Genomic DNA, 17,347 nt, shown 5'->3' with positions numbered 1-17,347 from the left:
TCTTTTATGAGCCCTCACAAGAAAAAATCCAGAGGCGTCAAGTCTGGCGAACGAGCCGGCCACGACACGTCTCCTCCGAGTCCCATCCAACGATCTGGGAATTGCCTCTGCAACTCATTTCTAGCCATAAGCGAAAAATGTGTCACACACCCATGGTGTTGATACCACATTCTGTTACTTGTTCCTAAAGGTATTTTTTCCAATAACAGACCTAATGTTTCTTGCAGGAATGTGGTGTACTTCCTACCAGTAAGATTTCCTTCGATCAAATAGGGGCCTGTATTACTGCCCTCCGGAACTCCACACCATACATTCACAGACAATGGCTTTTTGGTGTGCCATTTTCCGCAGCCAACATAGATTTTCAATAGGTAAATAACACATGTTATGTAAATTAACATTTCCATGGTTCGTGAATGTACCCTCGTCAGTAAATGAAATGAAATTAATCAGTATGTCATCCCTCTGAATCTGAAGTTGAACCCATAGGCAGAATTCAATGCAACGCGTACAATCCGTACCAGTTAATTCTTGTTGGAGACTGATATGGTAAGGAAGATACTTATGGTGATGCAGAACACGAACAACAGTACTCTGGCACATGTCAGATTCGCTTGCGACTTGACGCGAACTAACACAAGGATCTCGAACCACAGTGGCAAGAGTACCAATTTCCGTTTCCTCGTTAGTAACTTTCTTTTGCCGGATATGTTTCCGATGCGTTAAAGATCCATTTGTTCTCAATTTATCATACACATATTTAAATGTACGACGTGTAGGGTGAGTACGTTGAGGATATCTTTCAGCTTATAAGTCACTAGCTCTCACTGAATTTCGTAGGCATTCTCTGTAAATTAGAAGGATATGGACTTGTTCTTCGAAGGAATACATCATTCACATTCACTTGATTCGACGACACTAGTCTTATCGTTCCCGTTAGTGTTGTATTGCGAAATCGTAGAAAGGTATGTACATATCAATGGCACGTTAGATGGATACGCCGCATTCTGCGAATATTTACTATTAGCACGATATACGAGAGAGAATTGTCAAGGCATGTGCTTCGGTAAGTGCCGAAGTGATAAGGAATACCACTCAATCCATGATAAGAAGATTGCAGCACTGCAGTGATATCAATGGTCATCATTTCGAACACCTTCTGTAAATGGACGTTCATGCCACCTTTTTGACCTTCGATGACCTTCAAAGACCTTACTGTTACACATGATTGGATTCGTCTCGATAGACGCTATGAGAAAATAAGTGCCAAACTACAGAATTCCATTTAAAAAACAAAGTTGACCTTCATATGTCTGACGACCCCACGTAGCAACGAAAAACCAACGTCGTATTATGGCCCCCGTTGCTCTATGCCACATTAGTCCCACAAACGTTTCAGCTACTATCACACTTTTGGAGTTATTCTTGGGGGCAATAGTAAGTGACTCACACTGTCTAAGTTTCAGAATTTGAATGATTAGCCCTCTGTCTAATAAATCATCCACGTGTCCTGCCTATGTGCGTTGTAATATGATATTCTATGAAATGAATGGGACCTTCTGTAAAATGGAATGATCATCGAAGGCCTACAGTGAATAGTGATCTGCAGCCTAATGATGGAATAATAATGTAAATGGAAAGCGAATAATGAACAGCCGACATCGTAAACAGGCAGCGTATTTCTGATAAATAAATATGGTTAAAATGATTTTAATGTAAACTGCCTGAATTGATAAAGGATTTGTATACTTATTGTAAGTATTGTGTTAAGTGATATTTTATGTTCTTTCAGTGAGCTGCTTATTATGAACAGCATTCCTCGGATGAAAATAGCCTTGTAACTTAGATGTGTTTCGCAAACTGAAAGTAGAATATTTTAGTAGTTTTCTGATATATGTTTACAGTCAGTTCCACAAGAAAGTATACTCCGTTATCCGTATGAAATATATGTTTACATGAAAATACATGTTGTTACTAATTGCACATTTACCTAATATTTATTCCAATCGCCGACATTATCTAGTGTAGAATGACACCTTACCCATCACTCCGGTAAATCATCACGTTTCCAAACTCTAAATATCGTTTGGCCTACTTCACAACGAATGTTTTTGACTTTCCAAGAATTTTAGGAGCAGCCGCATGTGAAACGTTTGGTCTCTTTGGGTGATCTAAAAGGAACACTGCCTCGTAACGCTTCTGATTTTTGCCCTCATTTTATACTGCAACCGACAAAAAGAAACATTTAATTCTACACTGTTATCTATACGCCGTGCAATAGAGCATAAATTATAGATTCGGGACCAATACCAGAGATGTTGCTGCGGACGTTACATTTAAAATTATGCGTTCACTTTCCTGTGGAACCTTCTCTCTCCCTCTCACGGGCGGAGTATCATCCTACCATACCAACGAAGATACGGGCTCAAAATGGTGAAGTTTATTGAGATAAGCGAATTTGACAAAGGATATATTATTATTACGCAGTGCCTGTGAACGAGGGTCTCAAAAAGGCGAAGCTGTTCGAACGTTCACGTGCTACCTTCGCGACCATCTACGGAAAGAGGCAGAAGGATGGTGAATCTACTACTGGGCTCTATATGGTTGTACGTCCACAACTCTTCACAGGGTTCGGAGGCTTGTCTGCTCTGTAAAGTAGAACAGATTGTAATCTGTGACATCTCTGTCGAAAGAGCACAATGCTGATGCAAGCACAAATGTTTCTAAACACACCGTTTACTGTACATTGCTGAACATGGAACTTCGCAGCAGACTACCCCCACGTGTTCACATGTTTACCCACGACATCGTCATTTCTGATTGCAGTGATTCGAGTGAGTCACATTTTTGCTACATCAGGTCGATGGTCGTCTCCACAAACACCATCTTCTAGGTGAACGGCGGCACGAAACGTGCTGCGCACCACGGACGCAGACTGGTGGGAGCAGTATTATGCTGTGGGAGATATTCTCCAGCGCGTTAATGGGACCTGTAATAGTAATCTACATCTACATCTAAATGATTACTCTGCAATTCACATTTAAGTGCTTGGCAGAGGGTTCATCAAACAAGAATCGTACTATCTCTCTACCATTCCAGTCCCGAACAGCGTGCGGAAGAAACAAACACCTAAACCTTTCTGTTTAAGCTCTGATTTCTCTTATTTTATTCTAATGATCATTCCTACCTATGTAGGTTGGGCTCAACAAAATATTTTCGCATTCGGAAGAGAAAGTTGGTGACTGAAATTTCGTAAATAGATCTGGCCGCGACGAAAAACGTCTTTGCTTTAATGACTTCCATCCCATCTCGCGTATCATATCTCTCTCCCCTATTACGTGATAATACAAAACGAGCTGCCCTTTTTTTCACCCTTTCGATGTCCTCCGTCAATCCCACCTGGTAAGGATCCCACACCGCGCAGCCATATTCCAACAGAGGACGAACGAGTGTAGTGTGAGCTGTCTCTTTAGTGGACTTGTAGCATCTTCTAAGTGTCCTGCCAATGAAACGCAACCTTTGGCTCGTCTCCCCCACAGTATTATCTATGTGGTCTTTACAACTGAAGTTGTTCGTAATTTTAACAACCAGGTACTTAATTGAATTGACAGCCTTGAGAATTGTACTATTTATCGACTAATCGAATTCCAACGGATTTCTTTTGGAACTCATGTTGATCACCTCACACCTTTCGTTATTTAGCGTCAACTGCCACCTGCCACACCACAGAGCAATCTTTCCTAAATCGCTTTGCAACTGATACTGGTCTTCGGTTGACCTTACTAGACGGTAAATTGCAGCATCATCTGCGAACAACCTACGAGAACTGCTCAGATTGTTACCCAGGTCATTTATATATATCAGGAACAGCAGATGTCCCAGGACGCTTCCCTGGGGAACACCGGTTATCACTTCAGTTTCACTCGATGATTTGCCGTCTGTTACTACGAACTGCGACCTTCCTGACAGGAAATAACTGATCCAGTCGCACAACTGAGACGATACCCCATAGGCCCGCAGCTTGTTTAGAAGTCGCTTGTGAGAAACGGTGTCAAAAGATTTCCGGAAATGTAGAAATACGGAATCAACTTGAAATCCCCTGTCGATACCGGCCATTACTTCGTGCGAATAAAGAGCTAGCCGCGTTGCTCAAGAACGATGTTTTCTGAAACCATGCTGATTACGTATCAATAGATCGTTCCCTTCGAGGTGATTCATAATGTTTGAATACAGTATATGCCCCAAAACCCTACTGCAAACCGACGTCAGTGATATAGGTCTGTAGTTCGATGGCTTAATCCTACTACCCTTCTTAAACACTGGTGCGACCTGCGCAATTTTCCAATCTGTAGGTACAGATCTATCGGTGAGGGAGCGGTTGTATATGATTGCTAAGTGGGGAGCTGTTCTATCAGCGTAATCTGAAAGGAACCTAATCGATATACAATCTGGACCTGTAGACTTGCCCGTATCAAGCGATTTGAGTTGCTTCACAACCCCTAAGGTATCTACTTCTAAGAACCTAATGCTAGCAGCTGTTCGTGTTTCAAATTCTGGAATATTCCATTCGTCTTCCGTGGTGAAGGACTTTCGGAGAACTGCGTTCAATAACTCCGCTTTAGCGGCACAGTCGTCAGTAACAGTACCATCGGCACTGCGCAGCAAAGGGATTGACTGCCTCTTGCCGCTTGTGTACTTTACATACGACCAGAATTTCTTCGGATTTTCTACCAAATTTCGAGACAATGTTTCGTTGTGGAACCTATTATAGTCATCTCGCATTGAAGTCCGTGCAAAATTTCGCGCGTCTGTAAATTTTAGCCAATCTTCGGGGTTTCGCGTTCTTCTGAACTTTGCATGCTCTTTCTGCTGCCTCTGCAACAGCGTTCGTACCTGTTTTGTGTACCATGGGGGATGAGTTCCATCTCATACCAATTTATGAGGTATGAATCTCTCAATTGCTGTTGCTACTATATCTTTGAATGTGAGCCACATCTCATCTACATTTGCATAGTCAGTTCGGAAGGAATGGAGACTGTCTCTTAGGAAGGCTTCTAGTGACACTTTATCCGCTTTTTTAAATAAAATTATTTTGCTTTTGTTTCTGGTGGATTTGGAAGAAACGGTATTCAGCCTAGCTACAACGATCTTGTGATCACTAATCCCTGTATCATTAGCTCTGGATTGTTTGTGGCTAAGAGGTCAAGTGTGTTTTCGCAACCATTTACAATTCGCGTGGATTCGTGGACTAACTGCTCGAAATAATTTTCGGAGAAAGCATTTAGAACAATCTCGGAAGATGTTTTCTGCCTACCACCGGTTTTGAACAAGTATTTTTGGTAACATATCGAGGGAAGGTTGAAGTCCCCACCAACTATAACCGTATGAGTGGGGTATTTATTTGTTACGAGACTCAAATTTTCTCTGAACTGTTCAGCAACTATATCATCGGCGTCTGGGTGTCGGTAGAATGAGCCAATTATTAACTTAGTTCGGCTGCTAAGTATAGCCTCCAACCATACCAATTCGCACGGAGTATCTACTTCGACTTAACTACAAGATAAACCACTACTGAACGACACAAACACTCCACCACCAATTCTGCCTAATCCATCTTTCCTGAACACCGTCTGAGACTTCGTAAAAATTTCTGCAGAACTTATCTCAGGCTTTAGCCAGCTTTCTGTACCTATAACGATTTCAGCCTCTGTGCTTTCTATTAGCGTTTGAAGCTCAGGGACTTTCCCAGCACAACTACAACAATTTACAACTACAATTCCGACTGTTCCTTGATCCAAGCACGTCTTGTATTTGCCGTGCACCCTTTGAGATTGCGGCCCACCCCGTACTTTCCCGAAGCCTTCTAACCTAAAAAACCGCCCACTCCGTGCCACACAGCCTCCGCTATCCGTGTAGCCGCCAGCTGGGTGTAGTGAACTCCTGACCTATTCAGCGGTACCCGAAACTCCACCACCCTTAGGCGCAAGTCAAGGGATCTGCAGCCAACACGGTCGCAAAACCGTCTGAACCTCTGATTCAGACCCTCCACCCAGCTCTGCACCAAAGGTCTGCAGTCGGTTCTGTCAACGATGCCCCAGATGGTGAGCTGTACCTTCATCTCGTAAGCAAGACCGGCAGCCTTCACCAACTCATATAGCCCCTGGAATCCAGAGAGAATTTCCTCAGATCCAAAGCGACACACGTCATTAATGCCGACACGCTACGAACCTCCTGCATCCCTTCATGCTTGATGTCTTCCCATATTTCAACAGTACAATTGCCCGGGTCTCTGAGCGAGAAACGTGCTACAGTGGTTTGAGGAGCATTATAGTAAACTCACGTTGATGTCTCGGCGACCATATTCGCCTCATTAAAATACTATGGACATGTCCGAAAGAACAGATAACATCTTCATGTAGTTAAGGCTAACCAGCCATTGACCTTCTGTGCGGATGAACACATATTGCCGGAACTCTTACGGGACTTGGTAATATTGTCAGCCACGAGTAGTGAGTGTAGTGGGCAGGGGCACAACGAAAATACTGTGTGGACATTAACTTGGGAATGTGGGTCTCACGGGGAGCGTGCAAGGGATAAATCCCTGAGTCGCACTATCCTCTGTGCCCTCGGTGGCTCAGATGGATTGAGCGTCTGCCTAGCGCCAACTATCCGCAGTCCCCATCCACGTCCCCCTTGCTCGTTACTTTGAGATTCCCACAGAATGTTCAACGTCATTGTGCATTGTGGGTTCAGTGCCAATCGAGGTGAATCAATCATATGAACGCGTGGTGTCTGTTCATTCGGACAGACACCACGCATTCGTGTAAATGTTAGAAAAGTCTCGTTTTGGAGTGGACTTCAACTCAAAACTTACTAAATTCTTGATTTAGTTCACAGACAAATCAGCTGCTGCATTTACAGCAATCAAGCACTCACAGAGTAAATGTTGTTTTAATAATACTGCAGCCGCACGGTGTGAGAACTTTGCAATTTCACCTCATTTGACCTGCCTGCATTTCAACGAATTTCCAATAAGTTATCAGAACAATATTTGGGTAATGTTATGAGTGTGTATCCACCCACAGAAACCAACGCAGTCAAGAAACTGTAAATCAATCAAATGGTTCAAATGGCTCTGAGCACTATGGGACTTAACATCTGAGGTCATCAGTCCCCTAGAACTTAGAGCTACTTAAACCTAACTAACCTAAGGACATCACACACATCCATGCCCGAGGCAGGATTCGAACCTGCAACCGTAGCGATCGCGCGGTTCCAGACTGATGCGCCTAGAACCGCTCGGCCACTCCGGCCGGCTGTAAAATCAGTCACACACTTTTATTAACATTCAATGTTAATAATCGTTAGAGGTACGATCGCCGATTTCTTATCCACGGCTGTTTCTCTTTGAGCATCATGTGTAGTCTTCTACGCTTATTTAGACATTCAGGCCAGTGTTGTTTCATATACCCGTTGCACATATAAATATCGGACCTCCCTCAGTCATCAATAAAGTAGCACATAATTTTTTGCTATGATATGTCCCAGAGTAGAAACATTTTGTAAGTGTGTTCTGTAAGACGCTGCGTTTCCGTTTCCACGTTGCAATCCCAAAGTGCAATGCACGGACACTATGACGTCTGCATTTCAACGTCACTGCATGAGACCAACATTCCCTGCGCGGACAATGGACGTGTCATCGCATCGCCTGCCTGACGAGCGGACGAACACACGTTGGTGGTCGCAGCAGAGCGCTCGGGAGCTCCCTTTAGAGTGCCGAAAAGCGGATGCCAGCTGCGAGCAAAGGGGTTTCTCGTATTTCACAGGCCGATCGCTGTCGCGGCTACATGGGCTGCGGTACGGTTTCGTGTGCTGCATGCTCGCTTTGTTCAACGACGACTGAGTCTCGCAAAGTACTTTCGTGGTGGGACATTAATGATATTGCTTTCATTCTGAACCCAACACCAAATTAATCGAAATAGGTAACTTCTTTTTCTGGAAATTATGAGGGCTGTCTAGAAACCAACAGAAGTTTTGAAATAATAAACTAACAGTACGGAAAAACCAGATTTTATTATATACACTCCTGGAAATTGAAATAAGAACACCGTGAATTCATTGTCCCAGGAAGGGGAAACCTCATTGACACATTCCTGGGGTCAGATACATCACATGATCACACTGACAGAACCACAGGCACATAGACACAGGCAACAGAGCATGCACAATGTCGGCACTAGTACAGTGTATATCCACCTTTCGCAGCAATGCAGGCTGCTATTCTCCCATGGAGACGATCGTAGAGATGCTGGATGTAGTCCTGTGGAACGGCTTGCCATGCCATTTCCACCTGGCGCCTCAGTTGGACCAGCGTTCGTGCTGGACGTGCAGACCGCGTGAAACGACGCTTCATCCAGTCCCAAACATGCTCAACGGGGGACAGATCCGGAGATCTTGCTGGCCAGGGTAGTTTACTTACACCTTCTAGAGCACATTGGGTGGCACGGGATACATGCGGACGTGCATTGTCCTGTTGGAACAGCAAATTCCCTTGCCGGTATAGGAATGGTAGAACGATGGGTTCGATGACGGTTTGGATGTACCGTGCACTATTCAGTGTCCCCTCGACGATCACCAGTGGTGTACGGCCAGTGTAGGAGATCGCTCCCCACACCATGATGCCGGGTGTTGGCCCTGTGTGCCTCGGTCGTATGCAGTCCTGATTGTGGCGCTCACCTGCACGGCGCCAAACACGCATACGACCATCATTGGCACCAAGGCAGAAGCGACTCTCATCGCTGAAGACGACACGTCTCCATTCGTCCCTCCATTCACGCCTGTCGCGACACCACTGGAGGCGGGCTGCACGATGTTGGGGCGGGATGCGGAAGACGGCCTAACGGTGTGCGGGACCGTAGCCCAGCTTCATGGAGACGGTTGCGAATGGTCCTCGCCGATACCCCAGGAGCAACAGTGTCCCTAATTTGCTGGGAAGTGGCGGTGCGGTCCCCTACGGCACTGCGTAGGATCCTACGGTCTTGGCGTGCATCCGTGCGTCGCTGCGGTCCGGTCCCAGGTCGACGGGCACGTGCACCTTCCGCCGACCACTGGCGACAACATCGATGTACTGTGGAGACCTCACGCCCCACGTGTTGAGCAATTCGGCGGTACGTCCACCCGGCCTCCCGCATGCCCACTATACGCCCTCGCTCAAAGTCCGTCAACTGCACATACGGTTCACGTCCACGCTGTCGCGGCATGCTACCAGAGTTAAAGACTGCGATGGAGCTCCGTATGCCACGGCAAACTGGCTGACACTGACGGCGGCGGTGCACAAATGCTGCGCAGCTAGCGCCATTCGACGGCCAACACCGCGGTTCCTGGTGTGTCCGCTGTGCCGTGCGTGTGATCATTGCTTGTACAGCCCTCTCGCAGTGTCCGGAGCAAGTATGGTGGGTCTGACACACCGGTGTCAATGTGTTCTTTTTTCCATTTCTAGGAGTGTACATTTCAAGGTACATTCTTAACTTATTTTCCTACTTAATTGCTGTTCAAACAGAGGTACTTACCACATTGTGGCACAGTACCGTCTCTGTTGAAATCTGTCGCCTGCGATTGCAACCACTGATTTATATTGTTATACAGATGGCGTCACTAGCAAAGCGTTAACTAGCGAGCCATCTCTTCAATGCTGAGATGAGTGTGGCAGTCTCTTGGCGCCAAACCCGGGAAGTATGATGGTTGATCAAACACCTCCCACCCCAAACTCCGTGGGAGCTCTAGAGAACGACTGGCAGTTTGTGCATGTGCGACGTTGTGAAAAAACAAAACAGAACAAAAATTGTCCTTCATGCTCAGTTTTCCCCGACGCTTATTTTGTGTCGCCCATGTTAACTTTGTCAGAGTTTAAGAATACCTCTACATGCTTCGTGGAAGCCTCGTCATCAGTTACGATACGATCGATAACTTCGTTACCCCGCGAGACCGCTACGGTCGCAGGTTCGAATCCTGCCTCGGGCATGGATCTGTGTGATGTCCTTAGGTTAGTTAGGTTTAAGTAGTTCTACGTTCTAGGGGACTGATGACCTCAGAAGTTGAGTCCCATAGTGCTCAGAGCCATTTGAACCATTTGAACTTCGTTACCATTTTTGTCGTAATATTCTAGGAAGGTCACTGCTACAACCAGTCTCCGTTTTGTGTTGTCTTCTGTTAGGGTTTTTCGAAAACACCTAGCACAAAATTTGCTGTAACCAAGATTCTGCACCACGATTTCATGCATCAGACTCCTTGAAATTCAACGAAAATTTTCGGAAGTTCCCTAATCGTGAGACGACGATTTTCACGAATTATGTCGTAGATTTTCATCACCCGATCGTCAGTCACAAGGCTAGGTCTACCACTACGGTCGTCATCGTGAACATTGTGTAAGAACATTTTTAAAATTGATACACCGTAGCCTCAGTTGTGTTTACTCATTAATTCCTTTTCACACACTTCACACAGGTCACGATAAATTTAGATTGGTATGCAGAATACAAATCACAGAGCGCACCTTCCAAGTGGCTGGATTTCGTGTTGCAGTGCATCCCTTAACAAGTCACAGGAAGCAAAGTAGCGGAGACACAGGTGACGCGCTACCACCGGTGAATGCGTACTGAGTGTGGGAACGTTTTGGCACCAAGATGGCAGCTGTATCCCCTACCCACCCCCCTCATCCCCGCCCCCTAAAACTGCCGTGGTAGACCAAAACGTATTTTACTTTCTGGATAACCCTCCTACGTAACGCGAGTTTCTGGTGCCAGGATAAAAATTTAAATGAGTGGTCAAAAGTCAGCCAAAGTGTTGTCTCTTTTTAAGATTTGTCTTGTGTAACGTCGGCATTACACCATAGACGAGCGCAAGTATTGACACCGCAATAGCTTAATAGTCTGCCAGAGACATGCGTTTAGCGCACAACGCAGAACGTAGCGGGTTAAGCTACTTTGCGCTTGTGGCGTACTGTACCAAGTCTACTTCAGAAGAATGTGGAGCGAATACTGCAATGCGCAAAGAAACTATTAGCAGTTCATTAAAACTTGAACATGGTAAGTTCTTAAGTTTGGAAAAAAGTAGCGTTCACACAAATGACACGAATTTGTCGCTGTCGCTGACACTTATGGCGTTTAGCACTTCATTTGTGGTAAGGTCTTATGGGACCAAACTGCTGAGGTCATCGGTCCCTAGCTTACACACTACTTAATCTAAATTACACTAAGGACAACACACACACCCATGCCCGAGAGAGGTCTCCGCTGACCACTGATAAATAGCTGAGCGCTGAGCGCTCAGTCTTCAGTACCTTTCCGGTTACGGCAGGTTAAGCAAATACTAAGAACGTGTCTACTCCGATGTTTCCGATTCGTAGCGGCGTCTGGCAGCGACTTTCTTTCCATGTCTTCCCATATTGAGGTACTAAATTTTGCATGCGACCTCGTTCTGCGGACGACACCACGGAATGTGGGATGATGGTAGGTAAGAACGCATGATTCCTAACATATCAATGATTTACACAAAACCACAGATTTCTGGTGGCAACAATGACTAGTGTGGAGACGGTATCTTGAATGTGTAGAGACAAAACCACTGCGTAGGCTCCAGTGGTTGACAGCTGCCTCGCATGTGATTCACTTGCTGCGGCGTTTAGCCACCGAGTATAACCGTTATCAACGAGCGAGTGTAACAGGTACCTAATTCGTTGAACTAATACCTGTTTGATCACTGTATTCAGCAATACACTTGCATTAATAAAAGAGAACATTCTGTGCAAGGAATATCATGAATAATAGCACATTTCCACTTCAATAAAGCAGTCCAAGAAATAAGGATTTCGAATCGAATCGCACGTTAACTGTTGGATCAAGATATGTAAATACTGTATCCTGTGATGCTATTATTGGACTCACTGATATTAACTCCATGTAGTTTCCACAAGTCATGTTTCATGGCCGGCCGCGGTGGTCTAGCGGTTCTGGCGCTGCAGTCCGGAACCGCGGGACTGCTACGGTCGCAGGTTCGAATCCTGCCTCGGGCATGGATGTGTGTGATGTCCTTAGGTTAGTTAGGTTTAAGTAGTTCTAAGTTCTAGGGGACTTATGACCTAAGATGTTGAGTCCCATAGTGCTCAGAGTCATTTGAACCATTTTCATCATGTTTCATTTTCACTTATTCTATCTTTGCTTCTAAGTTGGAGCCATCATTATATGTGCACATTATTGAATTTTTTTCTTAGCAGACGTACACAGTTAAAGGCACTAAGATAAATACTCCTCAAAAACACGCAAATTGCTTACATCAGTATTAAGGGTCAGTACAACAAAATAGTCTAGTGGTACCATATATTCTTAAATAAACTGCTACCATGAACTTGGCGTGCTTTGACGGTCTCCGTAGGACCTCTTTCTAATACCTGACACCAGTTTATATGTTACGATCCCAACTTCAGAAAAAATGAGGGAGAGCGTTTTTCTAAATTCAGTGAATTTTCTCTTGAGAGTATTAACCTCATTTCGTGAAACAGCTTGTGACGAATCGTTTTGGATCTTCTAAGTGACACAGACTCTACGGTTCTGAAATTGCTTACCAGTTATGGAATCCTATGCGCTGTCCATGTAGCTGTAATGTACTACACGAAACGGCGCTGAAGTAAGCCTAGGGAGTAAAGTACACATAACTCGTGTCCGGTAATAATGTTTTCTGCAGAACAGTGACATGTTGTGCTATTAGTCCTAATGACTGTAGCGTTAAAATTTTAATTTAAGATGATAGCTAAGGCAGGCGGTTGAAATTTTGTGCCGAATTTACTGAAGGGCAACATATCTCGGCGCTTGTAAATGGTACTCACCTGTACGTTTCTGACACTGTGTTTGGTCTAATCACAAAAAAGTGTGTATAATCTTACTGGACTTAACTGCTAAGGTCATCAGTCCCTAAACTTACACACTACTTAACCTAAATTATCCTAAGGACAAACACACACCCATGCCCGAGGGAGGACTCGAACGTCCGCCGGGACCAGCCGCACAGTCCATGATTGCAGCGCCTAAGACTGCTCGGCTAATCCACCGCGGCGCTACTCACAGGAACTATTGTAAAGGGTTTGTTACAGTTATACTAGTAAGTAGTTTTGCGTACACAGTTTATAAATATTTCGCGTTAATTGACTGAACTATGATAAATTAAAGTCCACCATCGCTGTGTCATTAGCGGTGATAAGCGTAAGGCCGCGTGATTTACCGCATCAGGCCGGTGCGAGCATCGCCGGTTGTTTAGGAACTGCTAATTTTAGATTCAAATATCCCCTGAAATTATCTGCTGGCGACAACTACGGAGCCTATAGTGTTTCAATGCAAATTACTATTACTGAATTTATGCAGGATAGCACTTTTATTGTTTGGGATGAGGATCCACTATCCCATGCAATATCGTCTTACTCAGGAGTATAAGAGATATGCGGAACTACAACGGCCCTGTGAGTAGCTACCCCGCATATTCTCTGGAGATTTGCGTCATATCCTTCCATTTTTTCTTTTTCATTTTTGTGCCACTGCTGTCATTGTTCGCAGTGTAGTGCGAATGGTTTCCGGCCCATCAATTATCTTCACTTTCATTATTATGACGGCGTCTCTCGCAGTGCGGTCGAGGGTGTCCACTTTATCATCGCTCTTCCCTGTGGTGGTGTCGGTTATCAGCTCGCTCTGAGACACTTTCGTCGCGATTATGTGACCTATTGTCATTTTCGATTCTGCGACTCGTACACTTTGTACTGCCTGCGCGTATTCGTGTGTGTGTGAATTCCTAAGAGACCAAACTGCTGAGGTCATCGGTCCCTAGACTTACACACTATTTATACTAACTTAAAGTAACTTATGCTAAGAACAACACACACACCCGTGTCCGAGGAAGAACTCGAATGTCCGGCGGGAAGCGCCGCACAATCCGTGACATGGCGACCAAGACCTAGCGGCCACTCCGTGCAACATATTCGTGGATCATCCCGATGTTGTCCAGTATGGACACGAACTGGAGGTCGTTGATCATTATTGTTACTAGAAGCTATACATGTATACAAGTCTTCTTCTTCCTCTTCTTTTATACATACTATAATGTTTTCTGTGTGTTGAGGCTAATCTCAGGAATTTGATACGGTTTTCACTAACACGTAGACTGATTCAGGGCGGACCGTGCAGCGGGACAGCTAGCAGCTTCCATCATTGCCACTAGATGTCACTCCAAACGAAAATTAAGTGTGAAACGGATAACATTCGTCGCTCCTGAGAACTTTCCTGCCGCACGCTGCTTAAATCGTTTAAGCTATATGGATGTGATGATATTCACGTATCTAACGTTGTTCTCTGAACTTTATTCATAAGTCTAAGCAGTACCCCGTAAACAAAATGATCGCTATGTCGGATAAGTCATCCAGTTGTCGATACTTAGTGCTATCAGTGCAGACCCAAGACGGGTCGATAGTTACCAATAAAACTACTCCCTTCTAAAAATGTTATCGAAACACTTGGGATAACACGATAACGTCTTTCATCGACAGTGCTATAAAGAGTGTAGCGCAATTAATAGTGAAAACTAACACGAATGAAAATATACGATAGTTGAAGCTAAAAAGCTCTGGTAAACACGAATCCACAAACGAGCCATCTGCAACATAATTGAGAAAGTGTGAAAGTTGCCCTGCTTATTGCAAATAAGCTGAAAATGTAAAATTTTTTGTATGTCTCATCTAATTGCGTTACAAACACCAGTTTCTTAGCTTTCTATGTGACGCTATATGATGGTCACCATGTTTTAGTTTGGTCTTGCATTTCGTATCTCGAAACTATCAATAATTCTCATTGTTTCATTAATTTAGAACTGATGACAGGAAGCAGGAATTGTATAGACCTATACCTCTCAGACGTGGAGTTTTGTGTGTGGGCAGTAGAGGAGGAGGGGCGGTGGACCTATCGGAAATGTCGGCAGTACTGCCTTATTAATTGTCGCAAGGAGGCAGAATGCTCACCACTATCGCCAGTATGAAGCAAGAGTGGATATCTTATATCATCAGCATAATGAAGGACACCGCGCTGCAGGTCGCTCTAAAAAAGCGTTGAGTAAAGTACAGATCGTTGACGGACCGGTCCAGTCACCTCATTTATCATCCAATGAGTAAGTCTGGGATGCTATGGGAAAAATATTCCTTCATGAACAGACACAGTACGGCAGAGTATTGTACCACGCACACTTCTGAGACTTTAGCAGGGAGCCAGACCTGTTTCGAAATGATGCCAATCAGTAACGAAATTCTGGCGAATCCAGGGTTTGAAACACTCCACCACTTAAATTTTGATTAAAAATCGGCATAGGCGGCTGAAGACTTGCGGCATAAGAAGTCACCCTCATCCTACCAACGGCCTTGTCATAGAGGGCAGAGGATCGGATAGAAGTTCAGGGCACACTCTTGTAGTTGGGATGGGAAACTGCCCCTAAAGGCCGAACAAGCCGCATGAGGATGCGGAAGGCAATGGAAACCACTGCACTGAAGCCACGTAACGTGTATCCACAGGACATGTGCCCTGTAGTTGAAGAAGTGTCATGATGATCTCTCCATTGGAAAAACATTACGTAACAGTCCCTCATTCGGATCTCCGGGACAGGACGGCCAGGTAGGAGGACACCATAAGAAAAAGATTTAATAGCCAACGAAAGGAAAACTTTCTACGAGTTTGAGCGTGAAATGTCAGAAGCTTGAATGTGGTAGGGAAGATAGAAAATCTGAAAACGGAGATGCAAAGGAACTTTCTATATATAGTAAAGGTCAGTGAAGTGAAGTGAAAAGAAGACAAGCATTTCTTGTTAGATGAGTACAGGGTAATATTTACAGAAGCAGATAATAGTATTGATTGGCGACTCCATAGGGTTTAACTGGAGTAGGATTCGTTATGAGTACCAAGGTAGGGCAGAGAGTGTGTTTGAACAGTTCAGTGAGAGGGGTGTTCTTATCAGAACCTAAAGGAAACCAGCAACGACAACGATAATTCAGGTATACACGACGACGTCGCAGCCTTAAGATAAAGTGACGGGAAACTATGTACGGATATTGAAAGGGTAATACAGTACGTAAAGGGAGAAAAAAGTATAATAGTCATGGGGCACTCAAAGACAGTTGTAGGGAAAGAAGTAGAAGAAAATGTTGCAAGACAGTATGGGCTTCGGACAAGGAATGAGAGAGGAGAAGGACTAATTGAGATCTGCAATAAATTTCAGACAGAAATAGCGAGTTCTTTGTTAAAGAACCACATGAGAAGGAGGTACACGTGGAAAAGACTGGGTGATACAGGAATATTTCAGTTAGATTACATCATGGTCACACAGAGATTCTAAAATCAGATACTGGATTGTTAGACGTACCAAGGAGGAGAATTAGACCCAGGTTACAATGTAGTAGTGGTGAAGACTAGGCTGAAGTAGGAGATGTCAGTAAGAATCGATACACAAAGAAGTGGGAAACGGAAGTACTAAATATGACGAGATACACTTGAAGTTCTAAGGCTATATCTACAGCACCACAGAATAGCTTAGCAGGCAGTACAGTTGAGGAGAAATGGACATCTTCAAAAAGGGCTATCAAAGAAGTCGGTAAGGAAAACATAGGTATAAGAAGGTAGCTGTGAAGAAACCGTGGGTAACAGAAGAAATATTTCAGTTGATCGATGAAAGAAGGAAGTACAAAAATGTTCAGAGAAATTCAGAAATACAGAAATAGAGGTCGCTATGGAATGAATTAAACAGAAAGTGCATGGAAGCTAAGACGAAATAGCTGCAGGAAAAATGTGAAGTTATCGGAAAAGAAAGGAATTTTGAAGGGCTGATCTAGCATAAAGAAAAGTCTAAACAACGTTCAGTAAGATAAAGGCAAAGGTGGTAATATTCAGAGTGCAAAAGGAATCCCACTGTTAAATACAGAGGAGAGAGCTGATAGATGGACAGAATACACTGGAGGCCCCTGTGAGGGAGATGATTTGTCAGATGTGGTACAAGAAGAAACAGGAGTCGACTTTGAAGAGATAGTAGATCCAGTATTAGATTCAAAATTTAAGAGAGCTTTCGAGGACTTATGGTCAAATAAGTCAGAAAGGATATAAAGCATTCCACCAGAATTTCTGAAATCGCTGGGAGAAATGGCAACAAAACGACTACTCACATTGTTTTCTAGAATGTTTGAGTCTAGAGATACACCATCTGACTTTCGGAAAAATATCATTCACACAATTCTGTGAATACAATAGATGACAAGAGAGATAATTATCCCACAATT

This window comes from Schistocerca cancellata, chromosome 2 (genome assembly GCF_023864275.1).
Source record: "Schistocerca cancellata isolate TAMUIC-IGC-003103 chromosome 2, iqSchCanc2.1, whole genome shotgun sequence".
Lineage (NCBI taxonomy): Eukaryota > Metazoa > Arthropoda > Insecta > Orthoptera > Acrididae > Schistocerca > Schistocerca cancellata.
This window is presented reverse-complemented; position numbering follows the sequence as displayed.